This window comes from Pan paniscus, chromosome 19, assembly GCF_029289425.2.
Source record: "Pan paniscus chromosome 19, NHGRI_mPanPan1-v2.0_pri, whole genome shotgun sequence".
NCBI classification, from domain to species: domain Eukaryota; kingdom Metazoa; phylum Chordata; class Mammalia; order Primates; family Hominidae; genus Pan; species Pan paniscus.
In genome coordinates this window covers 1,646,412-1,664,709 of record NC_073268.2, presented here as the reverse complement: position 1 = coordinate 1,664,709, position 18,298 = coordinate 1,646,412, and positions in this window count along the sequence as shown.

Here is an 18,298-nt window from a genome sequence, read left to right as displayed (position 1 = left end):
AGAGATAGCGGTGTAGGTATTTCCATGTTTATGGACATAGCGGTGTAGACATTTCCATGATTATATAGATGGCATTGTAGATATTTCCATGTTTATACCGATAGCGGTGTTGGTGTTTCCACGTTTATACAGATAACGATGTAGATATTTCCATGTTTATACAGCTCGCGGTGCAGATATTTATATCTTTATACAGATGGCATTGTAGATATATCCTTATTCACACAGATGACGGTGTAAGTGTTTCCATGTTTATACAGATGGCGGAGTAGTTAGTTCCATGTTTATGGAGATGGCAGTGTAGATATTTCCATGTTTATTGAGATAGCAGTGTAGATATTTACATGTTTATACAGATGGCTGTGTAGATATTTCCATGTGTATACAGATGGCATTGTAGATATTTCCATGTTTATACAGATGGCTGTATAGGTATTTCCATGTTTTTACAGATGGCAGTGCAGATATTTCCATGTTTATACAGATGGCGGTGTAGATATTTCCATGTTTGTACAGATGGCGGTGTTGATATTTCCATCTATACACAGATGGCAGTGTAGATATTTCCATGGTTATACAGATGGCTGCGTAGTTATTTCCATGGACATGCAGATGGCGGTTTAGATATTTCCATGTTTATACAGATGGTGGTGTGGATATTTCCTTGTTTATACACATGGCGGAGTAGATACTTCCATCTTTATGGAGATGGCAGTGTAGATATTTTCATGTTTATAGAGATGGCGGTGTAGATATTTCCATATTTATAGAGATAGCGGTGTACATATTTCCATCTTTCTACAGATGGCAGTGTATATAATTCCATGTTTATACAGATGGCCGTGTAGATATTTCCATGTGTATACAGATGGTATTGTAGTTATTTCCATGTTTATACAGATGGTGGTGTAGATATTTCCAGGTTTATTCAGATGACTGTGTAGATATTTCCATGTTTTTACAGATGGCAGTGTAGATTTGTCACTGTTTATAGAGATGGTGCTGTAGATATTTCCATGTTTATACAGATAACGGTGGAGATATTTCCATGTTTATACAGAGAGCAGTGGAGATATTTCCATGTTTATACACATAGCGGTGTACATATTTCCATGTTTATAGAGACAGCGGTGTAGGTATTTCCATGTTTGCACAGATAGCGGTGCAGATATTTCCAGGTTTACACAGATGCCTATTCAGATATTTCCATATTTATACAGAGGGCTGTGTAGATATTTCTATGTTTATACAGATGGCAATGTAGATATTTAAATGTTCCTACACATGACTGTGTAGGTATTTCCATGTTTATACAGACGTCTTTGTTGATATTTCCATGTTTATAGAGATAGCGGTGTATATATTTCCATGTTTATACAGATAGCGGTGTATATATTTCCATGTATATACAGATCATGGTGTAGATATTTCCATGTTTATACAGATACCGGTGTAGATATTTCCATGTTTATACTGACCGCAGTGTAGATATTTCCGTGTTTATAGAGATAGAAGTTCAGATATTTCCATGTTTGTACAGATGGCGGTGTTGATGTTTCCATCTATACACAGATTGTCGTGTAGGTATTTCGATGTGTATACAGATGGCGTTGAAGATATTTCCATGTTTATACAGATGGTGGTGTAGATATTTAAATGTTTACACAGAAGACTGTATAGGTATTTCCATGTTTATACAGATGGCGGTGTAAATATTTCCATGTTTATACAGATCACGGTGTAGATATTTCCATGTTTATAGAGATAGCGGTGTAGATATTTCCATGTTTATACAGATAGTTGTGTAGATATTTCCATGTTTATACAGACCGTGGTGTAGATAGTTCCATGTTTATACAGATAGCGGTGCAGATATTTCCATGTTTGTACAGATGGCGGTGTTGATATTTCCTTCTATACACAGATGACCGTGTAGATATTTCCACGTTTATACAGATAGCGGTGTAGTTATTTCCATGTTTATATAGATAGCGGTGTTGATATTTCCATGTATTTACACAAGGCTGTGTAGATATTTCCATGTTTATACAGATAGCGGTGTAGATATTTCCATGTTTATACAGATAACTTTGTAAGTATTGCCATGTTTATACAGATGGCGGTGTAGATATTTCGATGTTTATAGAGATAGCAGTGGAGATATTTCCATGTTTATACAGATGGCGGTGTAGATATTTCCATGTTTATACAGATAGAATTGAAGATATTTCCATGTTTATACAGACAGCAGTGGAGATATTTCCACTTTTATAGAGATAGAGGTTTAGATATTTCATATTTATACAAATAGCGGTGTAGATATTTCCATGTTTATACAGATTGAGGTGTAGATATTTCCATGTTTATACAGATACCTATGCAGATATCTCCATATTTATACATAGGGCTGTGTAGATATTTCTATGTGTATACAGATGGCAGTGTAGATATTTCCATGTTCCTACACATGACTGTGTAGTTATTTCCATGTTTATACACATGGCTTTGTAGATATTTCCATGTCTATAGAGATAGTGGTGCAGATATTTCCATGTTTATACAGATACCGGTGTAGATATTTCCATGTTTATACAGACCGCAGTGTAGATATTTCCATGTTTATACAGATAGCAGTGTAGATATTTCCAAGTTTGTACAGATGGGGGTGTTGATGTTTCCATCTATACACAGATTGCCGTGTAGGTATTTCCATGTGTATACAGATGGCATTGTAGATATTTCCATGTTTATACAGATGGTGGTGTAGATATTTCCATGTTTACACAGATGACTGTATAGGTATTTCCATGTTTATACAGATGGCGGTGTGGATATTTCCATGTTTATAGAGACAGCGGTGTAGATATTTCCATATTTATACAGATAACGGTGTAGAAATTTCCATGTTTATACAGATAGCGGTGTAAATATTTCCATGTTTATACAAGTCACGGTGTAGATATTTCCTTGTTTATACAAATAGCGGTGTAGTTATTTCCATGTTTATACAGATAGCGGCGTAGATATTTCCATGTATATACAGACGGCTGTGTAGATATTTCCATGTTTATACAGATGGCTTTGTAGATATTTCCATGTTTATACAGATGACTTTGTAGGTATTTCCATGTTTATACAGATGGCGGTGTAGATATATCCATGTTTATAGAGATAGCTGTGTAGATATTTCCATGTTTATACAGATAACGGTGTAGATATTTCCATGTTTATACAGATGGCGGTGTAGATATTTCAATGTTTAAAAAGATCGCGGTGTAGATATTTCCATGTTTACACAGATTGCGTTGTAGATATTTCCATCTTTCTACAGATGGCATTGTAGATATTTCCATGTTTATACAGATGACGGTGTAGATATTTCCATGTTTATATAGATGTTGGTGTAGATATTACCATGTTTATACAGATAGCGGTGTAGATATTTCCATGTTTATACAGATCGTGGTGAAGATATTTCCATGTTTATACAGATCGCAGTGTAGATATTTCCATGTTTATACAGATAGCAATGTAGATATTTCCATGTTTATACATATAGCGGTGTAGATATTTCCATTTTTATAGAGATAGCGGTGTAGGTATTTCCATGTTTATGAACATAGCGGTGTAGATATTTCCATGTTTATATAGATGGCGTTGTAGATATTTCCATGTTTATACCGATAGCGGTGTTGTTATTTCCACGTTTATACAGATAGCGATGTAGATATTTCCATGTTTATACAGCTCGCGGTGCAGATATTTATATCTTTATACAGATGGCATTGTACATATTTCCTTATTCACACAGATGGCGGTGTAGATGATTCCATGTTTATACAGATGTCGGAGTAGTTAGTTCCATGTTTAAGGAGATGGCAGTGTAGATATTTTCATGTTTATAGAGATGGCGGTGTAGATATTTCCATGTTTATAGAGATAGCAGTGTAGATATTTACATGTTTATACAGATGGCTGTGTAGATATTTCCATGTGTATACAGATGGCATTGTAGATATTTCCATATTTATACAGATGTCTGTATAGTTATTTCCATGTTTTTACAGATGGCAGTGCAGATATTTCCATGTTTATAGAGATAGCGGTGTAGATATTTCCATGTTTGTACAGATGGCGGTGCTGATATTTCCATCTATATACAGATGGCCGTGTAGATATTTCCATGTTTATACAGATGGCGGCGTAGATATTTCCATGGACATTCAGATGGCGGTGTAGACATTTCCATGTTTATACAGATAGCGGTGTAGATATTTCCATGTTTACACAGATGGTGGTGTAGATATTTTCGTGTTTATACACATGGCGGAGTAGATGATTCCATCTTTATGGAGATGGCAGTGTAGATATTTTCATGTTTATTGAGATGGCTGAGTAGATATTTCCATATTTATAGAGATAGCGGTGTAGATATTTCCATCTTTCTACAGATGGCAGTGAAGATATTTCCATGTTTATACAGATGGCGGTGTAGTTATTTCCATATTTATACAGATGTCTGTGTACATATTTCCATGTGTATACAGATGGTATTGTAGGTATTTCCATGTTTATACAGATGGTGGTGTAGATATTTCCATGCTTATACAGTTGGCGGTGTAGATATTTCCATGTTTTTACAGATGGCAGTGTAGATATTTCAATGTTTATAGAGATGGCGCAGTAGATATTTCCATGTTTATACAGATAACGGTGTAGATATTTCCATGTTTATACAGAGAGCAGTGGAGATATTTCCATGTTTATACAAATAGCGGTCTACATATTTCCATGTTTATAGAGACAGCGGTGTAGGTATTTCCATGTTTATACAGATAGCAGTGCAGATATTTCCATGTTTACATAGATGCCTATGCAGATATTTCCATATTTATACAGAGGGCTTTGTAGATATTTCTAGGTTTATGAAGATGACAGTGTAGATATTTAAATGTTCCTACACATGCCTGTGTAGGTATTTCCATGTTTACACAGATGTCTTTGTAGATATTTCCATGTCTATAGAGATAGCGGTGCAGATATTTCCATGTTTATACAGATAGCGGTGTATATATTTCCATGTTTATACAGAACATGGTGTAGATATTTCCATGTTTATACAGATACCGGTGTAGATATTTCCATGTTTATACAGACCGCAGTGTACATATTTCCATGTTTATAGAGATAGCAGTGTAATTATTTCCATGTTTGTACAGATGGCGGTGTTGATGTTTCCATCTATACACAGATTGCCGTGTAGGTATTTCCATGTGTATTCAGACGGCATTGAAGATATTTCCATGTTTATACAGATGGTGGTGTAGATATTTCCATGTTGACACAGATGACTGTATAGGTATTTCCATGTTTATACAGATGGCGGTGTAGATATTTCCATGTTTATAGAGATAGCTGTGTAGATATTTCCATGTTTATACAGATAGCGGTGTAGATATTTCCATGTTTATGCAGATCGCGGTGTAGATATTTCCATGTTTATACAGATGGCGGTGTAGATATTTCCATGTTGATACAGATAGCGGTGTAGATATTTCCATGTGTTTACAGATAGCGGTGTAGATAGTTCCATGTTTACTCAGATTGCGGTGTAGATGTTTCCATCTTTCTACAGATGGCATTGTAGATATTTCCATGTTTATACAGATGGCGGTGTAGATATTTCCATGTTTATAAAGATAGCGGTGTAGCTATTTCCATGTTTATACAGATAGCGGTGTAGATATTTCCATGTTTATACAGACCGCGGTGTAGCTATTTCCATGTTTATACAGATAGCGGTGTAGATATTTCCATGTTTATACAGACCGCGGTGTAGATATTTCCATGGTTATACAGATAGCGGTGCAGATATTTCCATGTTTGTACAGATGGCGGTGTTGATATTTCCATCTATACACAGATGACCGTGTACATATTTCCATGTTTATTCAGATGGCGGCGCAGATATTTCCATGGATATGTAGATGGTGGTGTAGATATTTCCATGTTTCTACAGATAGCGGTGTAGTTATTTCCATTTTTATATAGATAGCGGTGTAGATATTTCCATGTATATACACATGGCTGTGTAGATATTTCCATGTTTATACAGATGGCGGTGTAGATATTTCCATGTTTATACACATAACTTTGTAAGTATTTCCATGTTTATACAGATGGCGGTGTAGATATTTCGATGTTTATAGAGATAGAATTGGAGTTATTTCCATGTTTATACAGATAGTGGTGTAGATATTTCCATGTTTATACTGATCGTGGTGTAGATATTTCCAAGTTTATAGAGATGGCAGTATAGATATTTCCATGTTCATAGAGATAGCAGTGTTGATTTTTCCATGTTTACAGAGATAGCGTTGTGGATATTTCCATGTTTATACAGATAGGGTGTAGATATTTGATGTTTATAGAGATGGCGGTGTAGATATTTCCATGTTTATACAGATCACGGTGCAGATATTTGCTTGTTTATACAAATAGTGGTGTAGTTATTTCCATGTTTATACAGATAGCGGTGTAGATATTTCCATGTATATACAGATGGCTGTGTAGATATTTCCATGTTTATACCGATGGCTGTGTAGATATTTCCATGTTTATACAGATGACTTTGTAGGTATTTCCATGTTTATACAGATGGCGGTGTAGATATTTCCATGTTTATAGAGATAGCTGTGTAGATATTTCCATGTTTATACAGCTGGTGGTGTAGCTATTTCCATGTTTATACAGATAGCGGTGTAGATATTTCCATGTTTTTACAGATATCGGTGTAGATATTTCCATGTTTACACAGACTGCGGTGTAGATATTTCCATCTTTCTACAGATGGCATTGTAGATATTTCCATGTTTATATAGATGGAGGTGTAGATATTTCCATGTTTATAGAGATGGTGGTGTAGATATTACCATGTTTATACAGATAGCGGTGTAGATATTTCCATGTATATACAGATCGTGGTGAAGATATTTCCATGTTTATACAGATCGCGGTGTAGTCATTTCCATGTTTATACAGATCGCGGTGTAGATATTTCCATGTTTATACAGATAGCGGTGTAGATATTTCCATGTTTATACAGATAGCGGTGTAGATATTTCCATGTTTATAGCGATAGCGCTGTAGGTATTTCCATGTTTATAGACATAGCGGTGTACATATTTCCATGTTTATATAGATGGCGTTGTAGATATTTCCATGTTCATACCGATAGCGTTGTTGGTATTTCCACATTTATACAGATAGCGATGTAGATATTTCCATGTTTATAGAGCTCGCGGTGCAGATATTTATATCTTTATACAGATGGCATTTTAGATATTTCCTTGTTCACACTGATGGCGGTGTAGATTTTTCCATGTTTATACAGATGGCAGAGTAGTTAGTTCCATATTTATAGAGATGGCAGTGTAGATATTTTCATGTTTATAGAGATGGCGGTGTAGATATTTCCATGTTTATAGAAATAGCAGTGTAGATATTTACATGTTTATACAGATGGCTGTGTAGATATTTCCATGTGTATACTGATGGCATTGTAGATATTTCCATGTTTATACAGATGACATTATAGCTATTTCCAGGTTTTTACAGATGGCAGTGCAGATATTTCCATGTTTATAGAGATAGCGGTCTAGATATTTCCATGTTTGTACAGATGGCGGTGTTGATATTTCCTTCTATACACAGACGGCCGTGTAGATATTTCCATGTTTATACAGATGGCGGCATAGATATTTCCATGAACATGCAGATGGCGGTGTAGATATTTCCATGTTTATACAGATAGCGGTGAAGATATTTCCATGTTTACACAGATGGTGGTGCAGATATTTCCGTGTTTATACACATGGCGGAGTAGATTCTTCCATCTTTATGGAGATGGCAGTGTAGATATTTTCATGTTTATAGAGATGGCGGTGAAGATATTTCCATATTTATAGAGATAGCGGTGTAGATATTTCCATCTTTCTACAGATGGCAGTGTAGATATTTCCATGTTTATACAGATGGCCGTGTAGGTATTTCCATATTTATACAGATGTCTTTGTAGATATTTCCATGTGTATACAGATGGTATTGTAGGTATTTCCATGCTTATACAGATGGTGGTGTAGATATTTCCATGTTTATACAGTTGGCGGTGTAGATATTTCCATGTTTTTACAGATGGCGGTGTAGATATTTCAATGTTTATAGAGATGGCGCTGTAGATATTTCCATGTTTATACAGATAACGGTGGAGTTATTTCCATGTTTATACAGAGAGCAGTGGAGATATTTCCATGTTTATACACATAGCGGTGTACATATTTCCATGTTTATAGAGACAGCAGTGTAGGTATTTCCATGTTTATACAGATAGCGGTGCAGATATTTCCATGTTTACACAGATGCCTATGCAGATATTTCCATATTTATACAGAGGGCTTGTAGATATTTCTATGTTTAAACAGATGTCAGTGAAGATATTTAAATATTCCTACACATGACTTTGTAGGTATTTCCATGTTTATACAGATGTCTTTGTAGATATTTCCATGTTTATAGAAATAGCGGTGCAGATATTTCCATGTTTATACAGATAGCGGTGTATATATTTCCATGTTTATACAGATCATGGTGTAGATATTTCCATGTTTATACAGACCGCAGAGTAGATCTTTCCATATTTATTGAGATAGCAGTGTAGATATTTCCATGTTTGTACAGATGGCGGTGTTGATGTTTCCATTTATACACAGATTGCCATGTAGGTATTTCCATGTGTATTCAGATGGCATTGAAGATATTTCCATGTTTATACAGATGGTGGTGTAGATATTTCCATGTTTACACAGATGACTGTATAGGTATTTCCCTGTTGATACAGACGGCGTTGTAGATATTTCCATGTTTATAGAGATACCTGTGTAGATATTTCCATGTTTATACAGATAGCGGTGTAGATATTTCCATGTTTATACAGATCGCGGTGTAGATATTTCCATGTATATACAGATAGTGGTGTAGATATTTCCATGTTTATACAGATCGCGGTGTAGATATTTCCATGTTTATACAGATCGCAGTGTAGATATTTCCATGTTTATACAGATAGCGGTATAGATATTTCCATATGTTTACAGATAGCGGTGTAGATATTTCCATGTTTACACAGATTGCAGTGTAGTTATTTCCATCTTTCTACAGATGGCATTGTAGATATTTCCATGTTTATACAGATGGCGGCGTAGATATTTCCATGTTTATATAGATGGTGGTGTAGATATTACCATGTTTATAAAGGTAGCGGTGTAGATATTTCCATGTTTGTACAGATTGTGGTGAAGGTATTTCCATATTTATACAGATCACGGTGTAGATATTTCCATGTTTATACAGATCACGGTGTAGATATTTCCATGGTTATACAGATAGCGGTGTAGATATTTCCATGCTTATACTGATATCGGTGTAGATATTTCCATGTTTAATCAGATTGCCGTGTAGATATTTCCATCTTTCTACAGATGGTATTGTGGATATTTCCATGTTTATATAGATGGCGGTGTAGATATTTCTATGTTTATATAGATGGTGGTGTAGATATTACCATGTTTATACAGATAGCGGTGTAGATATTTCCATGTATATACAGATCGTGGTGAAGATGTTTCTATGTTTATAGAGATCGCGGTGTAGATATTTCCATGTTTGTACAGATCGCGGTTTAGATATTTCCATGTTTATACAGATAGCGATGTAGATATTTCCATGTTTATACAGATAGCGGTGTAGTTATTTCCATGTTTATAGAGATAGCGGTGTAGGTATTTCCATTTTTATAGACATAGCGGTGTAGATATTTCCATGTTTATATAGATGGCGTTGTAGATATTTCCATGTTTATACCGATAGCGGTGTTGCTATTTCCACGTTTATACAGATAGAGATGTAGATATTTCCTTGTTTATGCAGCTCGCGGTGCAGATATTTATACCTTTATGAAGATGGCATTGTAGATAATTCCTTGTTCCCCCAGATGCTGGTGTAGATATTTCCATGTTTATACAGATGGCGGAGTAGTTAGTTCCATGTTTATGGAGATGGCAGTGTAGATATTTTCATCTTTATAGAGATGGCGGTGTAGATATTTCCATGTATATAGAGATAGCAGTGTAGATATTTACGTTTATACAGATGTCTGTGTAGATATTTCCATGTATATACAGATGGCATTTTAGATATTTCCATGTTTATACAGATGACTGTAAAGGTATTTCCATGTTTTTACAGATGGCAGTGCAGATATTTCCATGTTTATAGAGATAGCGGTGTAGATATTTCCATGTTTGTACAGATGGCGGTGTTGATATTTCCAACTATACACAGATGGCCGTGTAGATATTTCCATGTTTATACAGATGGCGGCGTAGATATTTCCATGGACATGCAGATGGTGGTGTAGATATTTCCATGTTTAAACAGATAGCGGTGTAGATATTTCCATGTTTACACAGATAGTGGTGTATTTATTTCCGTGTTTATACAAATGGTAGAGTAGATACTTCCATTTTTATGGAGATGGCAGTGTAGATATTTTCATGTTTATAGAGATGGCGGTGTAGATATTTCCATATTTACAGTGATAGCTGTGTAGATATTTCCATATTTACAGATAACGTTGTAGAAATTTCCATGTTTATACAGATACCGGTGTAAATATTTCCATGTTTATACAGATCACGGTGTAGATATTTCCATGTTTATAGAGATAGCAGTGCAGATATTTCCATGTTTATACAGATAGCGGTGTAGATATTTCCATGTTTACAGACCGCGGTGTAGATATTTCCATGGTTATACAGATAGCGGGGCAGATATTTCCATGTTTGTACAGATGGCGCTGTTGATATTTCCATCTATACACAGATGACCGTGTAGATATTTCCATGTTTATACAGATGGCGGCGCAGATATTTCCATGGATATGTAGATGGTGGTGTAGATATTTCCATGTTTATGCAGATAGCGGTGTAGTTATTTACATGTTTATATAGATAGCGATGTAGATATTTCCATGTATATACACATTGCTGTGTAGATATTTCCATGTTTATACAGATGGCGGTGCAGATATTTCCATGTTTATACAGAAAACTTTGTAAGTATTTCCTTGTTTATACAGATGGCGGTGTAGATATTTCGATGTTTATAGAGATAGCACTGTAGGTATTTCCATGTTTATACAGATAGCGGTGTAGATGTTTCCATGTTTATAGTGATCGTGGTGTAGATATTTCCATGTTTATAGAGATGGCGGTGTAGATATTTCCATGTTCATAGAGATAGCGGTGTTGATTTTTCTAAGTTTATAGAGATAGCAGTGTGGATATATCCATGTTTATACAGAAAGGGGTGTAGATATTTCCATGTTTATAGAGATGGCGGTGTAGATATTTCCATGTTTATACAGATCACGGTGTAGATATTTCCATGTTTATACAGATCGCGGTGTAGATATTTCCATGTTTATACAGATCATGTTGTAGATATTTCCATGTTTATACAGATCGCGATTTTGACATTACCATGTTTATAGGGATGGTGGTGCCAATATTTCCACATTTATACAGATAGCGGTGTAGTTATTAGCATGTTTATACAGATAGTGGTGTAGATATTTCCATGTATAAACAGATGTCTGTGTATATATTTCCATGTTTATACAGATAGCGCTGTAGATATTTCCATGTTTTTACAGATATCAGTGTAGATATTTCCATGTTTACACAGATTGCGGTGGAGATATTTCCATCTTTCTACAGATGGCATTGTAGATATTTCCATGTTTATACAGATGGCGGTGTAGATATTTCCATGTTTATATAGATGGTGGTGTAGATATTACCATGTTTATAAAGATATCGGTGTAGATATTTCCTTGTTTATACAGATCGCGGTGTTGGTATTTCCATGTTTATACAGATCGCGGTGTACATATTTCCATGTTTATATAGATAGCGGTGTAGATATTTCCAAGTTTTCACAGATATCGCTGTAGATATTTCCATGTTTACTCAGATTGCCGTGTAGATATTTCCATCTTTCTACAGATGGTATTGTAGATATTTCCATGTTTATATAGATGGCGGTGTAGATAATTCCATGTTTATATAGATGGTGGTGTAGATATTACCATGTTTATACAGATAGCGGTGTAGATATTTCCATGTATATACAGATCGTGGTGAAGATGTTTCCATGTTTATAGAGATCGCGGTGTATATATTTCCATGTTTGTACAGATCGCGGTTTAGATATTTCCATGTTTATACAGATAGCGAAGTAGATATTTCCATGTTTATACAGATAGCGGTGTAGATATTTCCATGTTTACAGACCGCGGTGTAGATATTTCCATGGTTATACAGATAGCGGGGCAGATATTTCCATGTTTGTACAGATGGCGGTGTTGATATTTCCATCTATACACAGATGACCGTGTAGATACTTCCATTTTTATACAGATGGCGGCGCAGATATTTCCATGGATATGTAGATGGTGGTGTAGATATTTCCATGTATATGCAGATAGCGGTGTAGTTTTTTCCATGTTTATATAGATAGCGATGTAGATATTTCCATGTATATACACATTGCTGTGTAGATATTTCCATGTTTATACAGATGGCGGTGTAGATATTTCCATGTTTATACAGATAGAAGTGAAGATATTTCCTTGTTTATACAGATAGTGGTGTAGATATTTCCAAGTTTATACAGATGGCGGTGTAGATACATCCATGTTTCTGAAGATGGCGGTGTAGATATTTTCATGTTTATAGAGATGGAGGAGTAGAAATTTCCATGTAAATAGAGATTGCAGTGTAGATATTTCCATGTTTATAGAGATAGCGGTGTAGATATTTCCATATTTATACAGATAGCGGTGTATGTATTTCCATCTTTATACAGATTGCGGTGTAGATATTTCCATGTTTCTACAGATGGCGGTGTAGATATTTCCTTGTTTATACAGACAGCGGTGTAGATATTTCCATGTTTATACAGGTACCGGTGTAGATATTTCCAAGTTTACAGAGATAGCGGTGTAGTTATTTCCATCTTTGCACCGATTGCCGTGTAGCTATTTCCATGTTTACGCAGATAGCTGTGTAGATATTTCCAAGTTTACACAGATAGCTGTGTAGATATTTGCATGTTTACACACATACCGTGGTAGATATTTTCATGTTTATACAGATAATGGAGGAGATATTTCCATGTTTATAGAGACTGCGGTATAGATATTTCCATGTTTATACAGATAGCGGTCTAGATATTTCCATGTTTACAGAGATAGCAGTGTAGATATTTCCAAGTTTACACAGATAGCTGTGTAGATATTTCCATGTTTACGCAGATAGAATTGTATATATTTCCATGTTTATACAGATAGCGGTGTAGGTATTTCCATATTAATACAGATAGCGGTGTAGGTATTTCCATGTTTATACAGATAGCGGTGGAGATATTTCCCTGTTTATACAGATAGCGATGTAGATATTTCCATGTTTATACAGATAACGGTATTGGTATTTCCATGTTTATAGAGATAACGGTGTAGATATTTCCATGTTTACGTAGATAGCATTGTATATATTCCCATGTTTAAACAGATAGCGGTGTAGATATTTCCATGTTCATACAGAAAGCGGTGTAGATATTTCCATGTTTATACAGATAGCAGTGGAGATATTTCCCTGTTTATACAGATAGCGGTGTAGATATTTCCATCTTTATACAGATGGCAGTGTAGATATTTGCATGTTTATACAGATAGCGGTGTAGATATTTATATGTCTATAGAGGTAGCGGTGTAGCTATTTTCACGTTTATAAAGATTGCGGTGTAGATATTTCCATGTTTATACAGATGGCGTTGTAGATATTTCCATGTTTATACAGATAGAAGTGAAGATATTTCCATCTTTATACAGATAGGGGTTTAGATATTTCCAAGTTTATACGGATGGCGGTGTAGATACATCCAAGTTTCAGAAGATGGCGGTGTAGATATTTCCATGTTTATAGAGATTGCGGTGTAGATGTTTCCATATTTATACAGATAGCGGTGAAGGTATTTCCATGTTTATACAGATTGCGGTGTAGATATTTCCATGTTTCTACAGATGGCGGTGTAGATATTTCCTTGTTTATACAGACAGCGGTGTAGATATTTCCATGTTTATACAGGTAGCGGTGTAGATATTTCCATGTTTACAGAGATAGCGGTGTAGGTATTTCCATCTTTGCATAGATTGCGGTGCAGGTATTGCCAAATTTACACAGATAGCGGTGTAGATATTTCCAAGTTTACACAGATAGCTGTGTAGATATTTCCATGTTTACAGAGATAGCATTGTACATATTTCCATGTTTATACAGATTGTGGTGTAGTTATTTCCATGTTGATACAGATAGCGGTGTAGATATTTCCATGTTTATACAGTTAGCGGTGTAGAAATTCCCATGTTGATACAGATAGCTTTGTAGACATTTCCATCTTTGTACAGATGTCAGTGTTGACATTTCCAAGTTTATACAGACGGCAGTGTAGATATTTCCATGTTTATACAGAAGTCTGTGTAGATATTTCCATGTTTATGAAGATGGCGGTGTAGATATTTCCATGTTTATAGAGAGGGCGGTGTAGTTATTTCTATGTTTATAGAGATAGCGGTGTAAATATCTCCATGTTTATAGAGATGATGGTGTAAGTATTTTCATGTTTATAGAGATAGCGGTGTAGATATTTCCATGTTTATACAGATAACGGTGTTGGTATTTCCATGTTTGTACAGATAGCGGTGTAGCTATTTCCATGTTTATACAGCTCGCGGTGTAGATATTTCCATCTTTATACAGATGGCAGTGTAGATATTTCCATGTTTATACAGATAGCGGTGTAGAAATTTCCATGTCTATAGAGATAGCGATGTAGGTATTTCCATATTTATACAGATTGCGGTGTAGATATTTCGAACTTTATACAGATGGCGGTGTAGATATTTCCATGTTTATCCAGATGGCAGTGAAAATATTTCCATGTTTATACAGATAGTTGTGTAGATATTTCCATGTTTATACAGATGGCGGTGTAGATACATCCATGTTTCTGAAGATGGCGGTGTAGATATTTCCATGTTTATACAGATGTCTGTGTAGATATTTCCATGTTTATGCAGATAGCGGTGTAGATATTTCCATGTTCATAGAGATGGCGGTATAGTTATTTCTAAGTTTATAGAGAGAGCGGTGTAAATATTTCCATGTTTATAGAGATGGTGGTGTAAGCATTTTCATGTTTGTAGAGATAGCGGTGTAGGTATTTCCATGTTTATACAGATAGCGGTGTTGGTATTTCCATCTTTATACAGATAGCGGTGTAGATATTTCCATGTTTATAAAGCTCGCGGTGTAGATATTTCCATCTTTATACAGATGGCATTGTAGATATTTCCATGTTTATACAGATAGCGGTGTAGATATTTCCATGTCTATAGAGATAGCGGTGTAGTTATTTCCATATTTATACAGATTGCGGTGTATATATTTCCATCTTTATACAGATGGCGGTGTAGATATTTCCATGTTTATACAGATGGCAGTGAAGATATTTCCATGTTTATACAGATAGTGGTGTAGATATTTCCATGTTTATACAGATGGCGGTGTAGATACATTCATGTTTCTGAAGATGGCAGGGTAGATATTTTCATGTTTATAGAGATGGAGGTGTAGATATTTCCATGTATATAGTGATACCAGTGTAGATATTCTCATGTTTATAGAGAAAGCGGTGTAGGTATTTCCATGTATATAGAGATAGTGGTGTAGTTATTTCCATATTTAAGCAGATAACGGTGTAGGTATTTCCATGTTTATACAGATTGCGGTGTAGATATTTCCATCTTTATACAGATGGCGGTGTAGATATTTCCATGTTTATACAGATGGCAGTGAAGATATTTCCATGTTTATACAGATAGTGGTGTAGATATTTCCTTGTTTATACAGGTAGCGGTGTAGATATTTCCAAGTTTACAGAGATAGCGGTGTAGTTATTTCCATCTTTGCACAGATTGCCATGTAGATATTTCCATGTTTACGCAGATAGCTGTGTAGATATTTCCATGTTTACACACATACTGTGGTAGATATTTCCATGTTTATACAGATTGCGGTTTAGATGTATCCATGATTATATATATAGCGGTGTAGATATTTTCATGTTTATACAGATAGCGGTGGAGATATTTCCATGTTTATAGAGACTGCGGTATAGATATTTCCATGTTTATACATATAGCGGTGTAGATATTTCCATGTTTATACAGATAGCGGTGTAGATATTTCCATGTTTATACAGAAAGCGGTGTAGATATTTCCATGTGTATACAGATAACGGTGTAGATTTTTCCATGTTTATAGAGATAGCGGTGTAGATATTTCCATGTTTATACAGATGGCTGTGTAGATATTTCCATTTTTGTACAGATGGCAGTGTAGATATTTCCATGTTTATACAGATGGCGCTGTAGATATTTCGATGTTTATACAGTTGGGTGTGTAGATATTTCCATGTTTGTACAGATGGCATTGTAGATATTTCCATGTTTATACAGATGGCGCTGTAGATATTTCCATGTTTATACAGATGGCACTGTTGATATTTTAATGTTTATACAGATAGCTGTGTAGATATTTCCATGTTTACAGAGATAGCGGTGTAGATATTTCCATCTTTGCACAGATTGCGGTGTAGGTATTGCCAAATTTACACAGATTGTGGTGTAGATATTTCCAAGTTTACACAGATAGCTTTGTAAATATTTCCATGTTTACAGAGATAGCATTGTAGATATTTCCATATTTATACAGATTGCGGTGTAGTTATTTCCATGTTGATACAGATAGTGGTGTAGATATTTCCATGTTTATACAGGTAGCGGTGTAGAAATTCCCATGTTTATACAGATCGTTTTGTAGACATTTCCATCTTTCTACAGATGTCAGTGTAGATATTTCCAAGTTTATACAGATGGTAGTGTAGATATTTCCATGTTTATACATATGTGTGTGTAGATATTTCCATGTATATGCTGATGGTGGTGTAGATATTTCCTTGTTTATAGGGATGGCGGTGTAGTTATTTCTATGTTTATAGAGATAGCGGTGTAAATATTTCCATGCTTATGGAGATGATGGTGTAAGTATTTTCATGTTTATAGATTTAGCGGTGTAGATATTTCCATGTTTATACAGATAACGGTGTTGGTATTTCCATGTTTATAGAGATAGCGGTGTAGATATTTCCATGTTTACGCAGATAGCATTGTATATATTTCCATGTTTACACAGATAGCGGTGTAGATATTTCCATGTTTATACAGAAACTGGTGTAGATATTTCCATGTTTATACAGGTAGTGGTGTAGAAATTCCCATGTTTATACAGATCGCTTTGTAGATATTTCCATCTTTCTACAGATGTCAGTGTAGATATTTCCAAGTTTATACAGATGGCAGTGTAGATATTTCCATGTTTATACAGATGTGTGTGTAGATATTTCCATGTATATGCAGATGGCGGTGTAGATATTTCCTTGTTTATAGCGATGGTGGTGTATTTATTTCTATGTTTATAGAGATAGCGGTGTAAATATTTCCATGCTTATAGAGATGGTGTTGTAAGTAGTTTCATGTTTATAGATTTAGCGGTGTAGATATTTCCATGTTTATACAGATAACGGTGTTGGGATTTCCATGTTTATAGAGATAGCGGTGTAGATATTTCCATGTTTACGCAGATAGCATTGTATATATTTCCATGTTTATACAGATAGCGGTGTAGATATTTCCATGTTTATACAGAAAGCGGTGTAGATATTTCCATGTTTATACAGATAGTGGTGGAGATATTTCCCTGTTTATACAAATAGCGGTGTAGATATTTCCATCTTAATACAGATGGCAGTGTAGATATTTCCATGTTTATACAGATAGCGGTGTAGATATTTACATGTCTATAGAGGTAGCGGTGTAGGTATTTCCATATTTATACAGATTGCGGTGTAGAGATTTCCATCTTTATACAGATGGCGGTGTAGATATTTCCATGTTTATACAGACAGAAGTGAAGATATTTCCATGTTTATACAGATAGTTGTGTATATATTTCCAAGTTTACAGAGATGGCGGTGTAGATACATCCAAGTTTCTGAAGAT